The sequence below is a fragment of the Pelodiscus sinensis genome, chromosome 3, assembly GCF_049634645.1.
Source record: "Pelodiscus sinensis isolate JC-2024 chromosome 3, ASM4963464v1, whole genome shotgun sequence".
NCBI lineage: Eukaryota > Metazoa > Chordata > Testudines > Trionychidae > Pelodiscus > Pelodiscus sinensis.
Window position 1 is genome coordinate 130,078,892 of NC_134713.1, and position 10,640 is coordinate 130,089,531.

The 10,640-nt window shown below is 42.9% G+C and overlaps 1 protein-coding gene across 1 annotated transcript in view; it reads right to left on the reverse strand.

Annotated features, from left to right (window-relative positions):
• Window positions 1–10,311, reverse strand: part of GREM2 (gremlin 2, DAN family BMP antagonist) — a 75,961-nt gene extending 65,650 nt beyond the window's left edge. The window contains exon 1 of the mRNA XM_075924823.1: window positions 10,294–10,311. The gene's annotated coding sequence lies outside the window, so the exon portion shown is untranslated. The remainder of the gene's footprint in view (window positions 1–10,293) is intronic.
• Between the last annotated feature and the right edge of the window lie 329 nt (window positions 10,312–10,640).

Genomic DNA, 10,640 nt, shown 5'->3' on the forward strand with positions numbered 1-10,640 from the left:
AGATAGTCAACATGTGGTGTCAATGGTAGCCATAAAGCTCAAAGCTCGACTTATGGCTATGGAGATGAAAATCGATGATTTTCGTGGAGGCTCAGGTAACTGGGTTTACAAATTTAGTTTGAGCACAGAGAAGTGTTGGGCAATGGCTTTGTAATGAACGGGAGAAGAAGATGGATGATTTCAAAGATTTTGTCCATAAAGAAATTAACCAGCTAGGCCTGAAACCAAATGACGTCATTAACATGGACGAGGTGCTCATGTCCTTTGATATACCCGCAACTCGGTCTGTTGCTGCAACTGGAGTGAAGACAGTCGGTGTAGCAACCATAGGTCATGAACGCACCTGTTTTACGGTCGTATTGGCATGCACATCAGGTGGTGAGAAATTAAAACCGATGGTAATTTTAAAGAGGGTGATGATGCCTCAAGAAAAACTACCACCCGGCGTGTCTGTGGTCTGTAACAAGAAGGGCTGGATGAACACAGAGGTGATGAAGACATGGACAGAAAGCTGCTTTCGTACACGAATAGGCGGATTTTTAAAATCCAAATCTCTGCTACTTTTTGATGCCTTGGCCACCCATAAAGAAATTTCAGCTCAAAAACATGTCAACTCAGTGGGAGTCCAGGTGAACTGACCTGCAAGTTGCAACCACTGGATGTAGCTGTCAACCACCCATTCAAGTGCTTCATCCGTGAAGAATGGGACAATTGGATGACAAATGGGGAGCACACTTTCACTCCAGCAGGTCGACAGAGCCATACAACTTACGTTGAAGTTTGCAAATGGGTATTGGAAGCTTGGGAAAGAATAACGCCGGCTACTATTCGCAATGGATTCCGTAAATGTGAAATGCTTCTGGAAGTCGACTTGTCTAGCTCTGAATTTGACTATGACAGCGAATCAGACGCAGCATCACAGGCCTCAACCATCAACAAAGCACGCCTGGCCGAGGTTATGGATATTTTCCAAGACAGCGAGTATGATGAAAGTTTTGACGGTTTTGAAAATTCAGACACTGAGGAGGAGGATGCTAGTTATGACTCAAGTGATGCAGAATAAACGTATTCAGCATGCAGCATGTACTATTTATTTTATGACAATGCGTAGGATGGATTTTTTTAAAGCTGCAGTATCATATGTATTAACATTTATTTATTTAGTAGCTTCACAGTAAGTAACATTTTAACTTTTATTTCATTTTAGTAAACACAACAGCATTGCCGCTCTTATTAAATTATTATTAAATAGAAGATGCTGATTTTATTACGTTGATCTTGTCTTCTTGTAATACGAGTAAAAATCAAATTGCATAAGACATGGACATATATACCCTGCGTGGGGTGGGGGGGTGGATGGTAGGTAAAGACATGGACAACCCATGGGCTATATTCGCTAATTCATGGTACTCAATAAAGCATACTTGGTTGCTAGGTGTTACAGAACAACTAAGAAAAGAGCAGATTAAAACAGAAAAAAAAAATGTTCTCTCTCTGGGTGTGTCTAGACTACATGCCTCCTTCGACGGAGGCATGTAGATTAGCCAGATCGGAAGAGGGAAATGAAGCCGCGATTAAAATAATTGCGGCTTCATTTAAATTTAAATGGCTGCCCCGATCTGCCGATCAGCTGTTTGTCGGCAGATCGGGGGAGTCTGGACGCGATGCGCCGACAAAGAAGCCTTTCTTCATCGACACAGGTAAACCTGGTTTCACGAGGCTTACCTGTGTCGATGAAGAAAGGCTTCTTTGTCGGGGCATCGCGTCCAGACTGCCCCGATCTGCCGACAAACAGCTGATCGGCAGATCGGGGCAGCCATTTAAATTTAAATGAAGCCGCGATTATTTTAATCGCGGCTTCATTTCCCTCTTCCGATCTGGCTAATCTACATGCCTCCGTCGAAGGAGGCATGTAGTCTAGACACACCCTCTGGGCACAGCTTGGGGTATATTGAATGGGGGGAGGGAGGCACATGGATTTCACACAGAGAAGTTTTACCTAACAGCAAAATAAAGAAAAATAACCTGATCATGACTAAATATACATTTTCCCTCTACTCACAATCCATACTGATCTGTACCTCAAGGCCCAGTCCATTCCCATGCCAGTAATTCTAGTAGGCATGATCATTCTGAAAGTAGGAATAAGAGATCCTCCGGAAAAGGGCTTTATTCTGGAGGATCACACCAGTCTAGACGCTTTTTTCCGGCTTTTCCCCAAGCCGGAAAAAAAGCAGCGGCCATGTTTATTTAAATCCCGCGGGGGATATTTAAATCCCCCGCGGATTTCCCTATTCTGACTTACCTGCTTTGCATTACTTTTCCAGAGAAGGGGCCAGTCTAGACGTAGCCATAGTGTTTAGCATTCAGCACCAGAAGCTTTGAGGTAGGGAGTGTCCTAAATAGAACTTCCATATGATCGTTTTTCATCAGAAAATCTAGGTTATCAAAAAATGTTAATACATTGGGGAGGGGGACATTGATTTTCCTGCTGTGAATGCCAAAATAAGGGGGGAGTGTTCTGTTTTCTTCATTAAAATTGATATTTTGAAATGAATTGACAACTTTTGCTTCACTTCAATATACATCATCCAAAAATTCAAAACAACATAAAATCAGCTTAAAATGGCATTTTGGCTGTAGGTTTCAAATATCCAAAATTAAATGGCTTTTTATGTTGCAATTTGTTCTCTGAGGAAACATTTTCTTTTGGTTCTCATTTTAAATATATTTTTTACAACAATGCCAAAGTGAAAGTCATGTGAAATGAAAATGAAACAAGAATTGTCTTTTTAAAATTCATATTTTTCTTTTTAATTTGTTCAAAGTTTTCTGTGGAAAACCCAAACTTCAATCCAAAAACATTTTGAACAAAGATTTTTCATTCAGAATTTCTCCTGGTAAATATTTTGGTCTTTCGACCAGCTTGAGTCCCAAATTATTTCACCTTCATGAACACTTAAAGAACAACTTTAATTGGTTACAGGTAGAAGACTATTAATTCCACCTCAACTAGAAGGATATTAGTGATCATGTAGGCTCTTAAGGATTAGAAACAATGATTTGAACACTGTGGATTCTCAAGGTTTAAGATAGGCATGTGACAGTCTTCCCCAAAAAAGAAATGTTGTCAAAATTCACTTAGAGTTATAGAATCATAGAATACTAGAACTGAGAGGTCATAAAGTCCAGTCCCCTGCCCTCATGGCAGGACCAAGCACCATCTAGATCATCCCTGACAGAGGTTTATTTAATCTGCTCTTAAATATCTCCAATGATGGAGATTGTACATCCTCCCTATGCAATTTATTTCAGTGCTTTTAACCATCTTGATAAAGTTTTCCCTGATGTCCAACCTAAACTTCCCTTACATCAGAAGCAAAGTTGTAATGGGCCAGAGTTTTGCTTACATCTCTGCCAATTTGCAAACAATAGCCTCTAAGGATTCCCTTGACCAGCAGCAGTGAGATTGGTAAGGGAACCAGAAAGAATATATATAAAAATGGTAATTAGCCTTTCCTATGATCTGATGCGTACTCTATGTGCAATTTAAAAAATAAAACAGTACAACTATTTTTTTAATAATTCAAATTTCATTGAACTTTTCAAAACTGTAATGGGAATAGAGTAGAATTATCAACACATTGACCGTTTGCTTAAAACTGCTCCCATTTAAGACAATAGCATACCTCTTACTGACTTTACAGGAAGTAGAGTTAAGCTAATGTTACGCCCTTTCAAACATCTCACCCATTGCTAACAATTAAACTGAATATGTATCCAAAAATGAAGGCAATGTGTTCAGGACAACATTTTACAAGTACTCATTGACAAATGCTAGAAGTATGTTCAGACATGCAGGCTACGTCTACACTGGCCCCTTTTCCGGAAGGGGCATGTAAATTTCATGAGTCGTAGTAGGGAAATGCGTGGGGGATTTAAATATCCCCCGCGGCATTTAAATAAAAATGTCCGTCGCTTTTTTCCGGCTTTTAAAAAAGCCGGAAAAGAGCGTCTACACTGGCCCCGATCCTCCGGAAAAAGCGCCCTTTTCCGGAGGCTCTTATTCCTACTTCGAAGTAGGAATAAGAGCCTCCGGAAAAGGGCGCTTTTTCCGGAGGATCGGGGCCAGTGTAGACGCTCTTTTCCGGCTTTTTTAAAAGCCGGAAAAAAGCGGCGGACATTTTTATTTAAATGCCGCGGGGGATATTTAAATCCCCCGCGCATTTCCCTACTACGACTCATGAAATTTACATGCCCCTTCCGGAAAAGGGGCCAGTGTAGACGAGCCCGCACAGTTCTCATGATAACTGATCTATTTAATCAAAACACTACCTAAAAAAGCTTCAGAGGGGTAGCCAAGTTAGTCTGTAACAGAAAAAACTTAAAAAAACAAACAGTCTTTAAAGTGCTACTAGACTAACAAAACATGTAGATGGTATCGTGAGCTTTCATGGGCAAAACCCACTTCTTCCAATGACCAGAGTATAACCTAGAAAGTGTTTTCCTTACCAGGTTATCAGTGACACAGTTTTTGTGCTACTCCATCTAGTGGTTAAATGCAGAATCTTCCTTCTCTCTCTCACACAAATGAGAGGCCTGGGCTACTGCCAAGAGTTTGTATTTGTACTTGGCATTGTTTGGGCACATTTGAGTTAGTGCAGTGAAGAAGAAGAAGAAAAAAAAGTCAGTGAGTTGGCTTTCATTTATTTCATCATTGACACAGTGCCACCCTCAGTAAGGGAGCATCATATAGGAAGTGTAAGGGAGGCAAAATGAGCACGAGGTTAACTTAGGATACGTCTGCACGTCAACATCATTTTGAAATAACTTAGTCCACATCTACACAGCAGACAGTTATTTTGAAATAACGTTGAAATACTGTCAAGCTGGAGGACTTCTTACTCAGACTCCTGTAACCCCCAGTGTATGAGGAGTAAGAAAAGTCGAAGGAAGAGTACTCTATTTCAAAATAAGTGCTGTGTGAATGCTGCCAATTTCAAAATATGCTATTTCGAAATAAGCTACATAAATGACGTAGCTCAATTTGCGTAGCTTATTTTGAATTAAGCCCTGCTGTGTAGATGCATCTTTAGATGGAATTAAGGTATAATAGATAAATGCTAGTAAAAAGTGTTATATCATAGAGCTTGAAAGGTAATGCCCTTTAGGAGTTCACTAAACATTTCTGGTGCAATACAACTGCAGGGAAGGGTAGGTTGAAGTCAATGTAAACATGTCCTGGAGTCTTCAGTCAAAATATCAACCATACCCCATTTTCTGATTGCACTGAATTCAGGTATGTAAAATTGAGTTCATGAGGGGATTTATGCAATGGCTGTTACCCCAACCCCGCACCACCATTTTCTTTGCATTCATGGCCCCCAACTGCTCCTTTAAATTTCCAAACCAGGTGGAAATCATGTGAAATCCAGATCTCCATCTGCAGCCAGATCTGGGTTCAGAAGCCAGGGTTCCATCTTGTGCAAAGGGGAGTCTTACTTATGACTTCTCGGAGTGCCGATTTGAGCTGTGAATTCACAAACTAAAACGGATCACAACCAAAGATGTAGCTACCCTCAGGAAAGGTTAAATTGCATTGGGAGTTGAGAAACTTAAGCTTTGAAAGGGACTTTTTATTATTATTATTTATACTGTAGTAATGCCTAGAAATCCCCACAAGAATCATTTTACTGGATTTTGCAGATCTGGCCATTAAAAGATGGTCCTTTAAGACTGTTGTATGAAAGGGATTTATACTCTAACGGGACAAACTGTGACCCCACCTCTAACAAGGGTAACAATAAAGCTTCAACGAGAAACAAAACAATATTTACAAAACATTGATTTCCGTGTTACTATTCAAACCATGCAGCAATGAGAGATCTGGTTTAGACAAAAGAACATATTGTTTTTGTACTCTGCTTTGTATACTGTTTGGGTTAAATTAAGACAAATAACCCAGACAGTGTTTTGCCTTGATAGCCATAATCATTGGCATCAAGAAAATATTGCCCTGTTATTTTTAATAGGAAGAATTTAACATAAATGTGTCTTGATCAAGTTAAGAAGGTGATATCGTACACTAAGGCAGTGGTCTCCAATCTTTTCAAGCAGGAGATCACTTTTTGAATTTAAGTGCAACCCAAGATCTACCTCAAACCCATATACCCTTGCCCCATCTCCTTTGTGCCCCTTCTCCGAGGTCCCACCCCTGCTCACTCCATCCTCCCTCCTTCCCCCACTTTCCTTCACTTTCAGTACACTGGGACAGGCAATTAGGATTCTGAAGGGGGTTCTAGGTGCAGGCTCTAGCAGAGTGTTTGGATGCAGGAGTGCTTGGGGCTCGGGGCTCGGGCAGGAGCTAAGGATGCAGAAGGGGGTTCATGAGTGGGGTAGGGTTTCCGGATGTGGGTTCCAGCTGGGCACTGCTTACCTCAGGTGGCTCCTGGGTGGTGATGCAGTGGGGCTGAGGCAGGCTCACCCCTGTCCTGGCCCTGCACCACTCCCAAAAGTAGCCAGCAAACTCCATCCCAAGTCCTGTTGTGCTCCCACTCTGCTCTGTGGAGATAGGATACAGGGCAGAAGAGGGGGCACCTTGACATCAGTGCCCCTCTTCTCCCTCTCCTGCTCTGCACAAAAAGTAGGAGGCTACCAGGGGTGGGGATGGGCAGCTGCAAAGCAAAGGACAAGAGATGTGCAGCAGGCTGGGGGAGGGGGGAGCTGAAGTGCTGGGCTTGATAACCTCTTGGCCAAACCTGTCAGAGGCTCCAAGATGACCATAGCCCTAAGTGACCATAGCACTAAGGGCTAGATATTCAAAATAAACTACAAGCAAGTAATTTTGGTTGACTAGTGTGTGAATCAGATGCACATCTGTACAGGTCTGCACTCGGACAATGAAGATTTTTCTTGCACAGGAAGTGGGGGGTGGGGGGGCAGAATTGCCGGCCCTATGGGCATGGTGTTTATGTTCATGTGTATGGAGGGCGGCTTCTTGCTTTCTGAATGGGCAGGGCTAGGGACAGCCATCCTCAATGCCACCTGGCGGGTGCCACTCTGTGGCCCCTCCTAATCCTCAGAGCCACCTAGAGTGCACTAGGCTGCACTACGGCAGTGATTTAAAGGGCCTGGTGTTCCAGCCACCACTGCTACTCAGGTAGCAGTGGAGCAGCCAGGCACCCAAGTACATTTTGAATCACCAGGCCCCGGGGCAACTGCCCTCTTGTGTCTCCCCTGCTCCCTCGGTGGGCCTGACAGGAGGTTAGAGTCACAGGCTGGTTGATGATTTGTGCATCTTGCAAACAATTACACAAGCAACTAGACCTTTCCTGCATGCTTCCCTTTCCCAAAGAAATCTTCTAAGATTGGCAACAGAGAGTTTTGGTCACTAAACCTGGTACATCACCTATGATCTTAAAGAAAGGGTTGCTATTTTACTTCATTGATCCAGACAGGATATTTTTGTCTGCAGGTCATCTAAAAGTTCTTCCTAAGAAGAGGAAGTGAGGAAATTATTGGGATCCTCTGTCATTCTCACAAGCAAACTAGGGAAAAGTGGTCTAGACAAATTTGTAGTCAGATGGGTGCACAACCAGTTGGAAGACCATATTCAAAGAGCACTTATCAATAGTCCACTGTCTAAAGTGTACCTAGTGCACCAAGAATAAAGCCGTTGAAGTGCAAAGTTCTATCATTAGGAAGGGCTAATCAAATGAAGAGCAAAAAATTAGGGGATAACTGGGTAGCAAAAGCACCCATGGGTCGTAATGGATCCCAAACTGAATATGAATCAACCATGCAATTCAGTTGTGAAAAGGGGCTTATATCATTCTGGGATGTATTAACAGATATATTGCATGGAAGCCAGGGGAGATAGTTGTCTGGCTACAATCAGCTCTGGCAATGCCACAGTTGGAGTGCAATGTCCTGTTCTGGGTGCCATGGAGCAAGATAAATTTAACTAAGCTCAAGAGTACAGAAGAAATCAGCAAAAATGATTCAAGTGCTAGAAAACCTGACCTACGAGAAAAGGTTAACAAAACTGGGCATTTTTAATCCTGAGAAAGGAAGACGGAGCAGAGAAACTAGTACTCTTTAAACATGTTAAGGCTATTATAAATTGTTCTCCCTACTCACTGAATGTCAGAAAGAAGTAATGGGCTTTAATTTACAACAACAGAGATTTAGGTTAGATATTGGGGCGGTGGGGGACCTTTTTAAACCAAAAAGAACAGTTGAGTTCTGGAATAGGCTTTGAAGGGATGTTGCAGAATCCCTTATCACGTGAGGTTTAAGAACAGTTTGGACAAACACCACTCAGGAATGGTCTAGGTTTACTTTATCCTGTCTCAGCACAGAGGGGCTAGACTTAAGAATTGTCTGAGGCCCTTTCCAGCCTTCTCAGTTCTATGATCTCAGCAGTTAACATGAATCATTACAGACATTTTTCCTGTACTTTGTTCACTTGATTATTCTGATTAGCCTTGATTATCTGAACCACAACAGTCATAAATTTGCTGTTATCCACCACTAGCACAGATCCCCAGTGCTTGTTAATTACACCAAATGTTTGTTTAGTTGTCAGGAATTATTCAGTGTCCCCATTAATATTTGGGAAAAACTATTTTTGCAAAGGTAGAGTTATTTGCCTAGTTGTGTGTTTCAAACAGACTGCAAAAAAAGCATGCAATTGCAAAAACAAAATATGTGTTTAGGCTTTAATTTGCATAAATAAATGTGTAGTGTTGCTCTTCCTCCCCACCCACACACTGTCCATTTTTGAAAGGTCCTTAATTAGTCAGATAATGTCGTTACATGGACTTTTGAACACTATCACATGTCTGAATGAGAACCAGAGCTGAAAGCAAGCATCCTGTCTTATCATAGTCCCCCACCAAATCTTCTTCCCTGAGCACCTCCTCTCCCCCCAGGGGTGGGGACTGTGATACAACAATGCCTGTAAAAAACTGTAAGTTACTTTCACCTCCACAAAGAGCCCCAAAATACCTTTGAGAACCATTGCCATTTGAGGCTAGCTATAATGGCCAACATTTTCAGAAGTGATTTGTGAGGGTGCTTCCATTTTAAGTACTCAGCTTAAAAGACACTTTGGAGAGGCCTGGTTCCCAGCTGGTCACAAAGAGTGGGTGTTAGCACTTTTTGAAAAGCAGGCCCCTTTTTGTTGTGTTAAATTGGGCATATGGACCAGGGCTGCTCTACTCAGTGCTGGATAGTGCTGTCTCCTGGCAATTCAGGGCATTAGCTCAGGCTACATCTAGACTGCAGAGCGTTTCCTGGATACTGGAGGTATCCCGGAAAAGCAATGCCGCATCCAAGGAACACGTCCGCTTTTCTGAAAAAAAATCGGAAAAATACACGCGCTCTTTCACCATTCCTGTAAACCTTGTTCTACGAGGAAGAAGGGATGTGTTGAAAGAGCAGGTTTTTCTGAAATTTGGCGTCATGTAGATGCGCCAAAGTTTGGAAAAACCTCTTTGAACAGAAAAGCAGAAAAAGATACGCAAGTCTTTTTCTGACTTACCTTAGTAAGTCTTAGTAAGTCTGTAGTCTAGATGTAGCATCAGTCAGGCCAATGCCCTTTCCTGTGGGCACCACCCCATCAGTTTCTCCTCTGCCGCCCCTCTCTTGCTTAGAGTTGCTAGCTTTCTAATCACACAAAAACAAATTGCCGTGCCTCGAGGCCCCACCCCTTCTCAGAGCCTCCACTACCCGCTTCATCCCCCTGCCCTCTGACACTCACTTTCCTCATCTTCTCTGAAGGGTGTTGGGGAATGGTGGGGGCGGGGAGACAAGAAATTAGTTCTGGCTGTCAGGGCTGGATCTGGGTGGGAGAAACAATTAGGAGTTCAGGCTGAGGCAGGGGGTTCAGGTGTATGTAAGTGAGGGCTCCAGCTGGCCAAAACATAGGCCTCTGGCAACAATACTCTTACTTCAGGAACCACAACATCCTCCTTTTGACAGTCCTCAGACCTAGTCACTATTGTGGTGTCCCCTTCTGGGGGTGAGTCCATCCAGGTTCCTAGTCTCTAGCAGTCTTAATCAGTCTTCTGCTTGACAGTGCCACTCCCACAGCAAATGGTAGGGGACCCCATTCCCACTCTCTACTCCAAGTTCTGCCTCAAGAATCCTCTAATACAGCAGCTGAAGTCCAACTCCTGCATGTCGCTGCCTTTCCCTGAGCTGTTTTCCTGTCACCTGGCCTTCCCCACTCCCCTGCTCTTGCTCGTCTCTTCACTCCCTCCTCTCAGGGAGAAAATTTAGACAACTTACCTCTGTCCGTCCGTCCGTCTGTCCATCCATATGTCCATCCTACAGAGTGACTGCAAATTCCTTCCCTAGAGCCCCTCTGCATCCAGTTTCCTATCTTTTCTGGGATACCCACCTTTCCCTCACAGGTGAGCTTCTCTCTAATTAACAGCCTTCAAGCTAAAGCTCACCTATTTGCAGCCTAATTAATTGATTGGGTTCATCTTGCCCAATTCAGCTGTTGCAGGGCCAATGTGGGGAGCACATCCCATCAAAGCTACTCAAAATGGAAAGAATCCAATTTTTTTTAAAAAAATCTTGGTTGTTTTGATTACCTAACCCTGTGAAATTCTAATTAAAAGAAGGACATG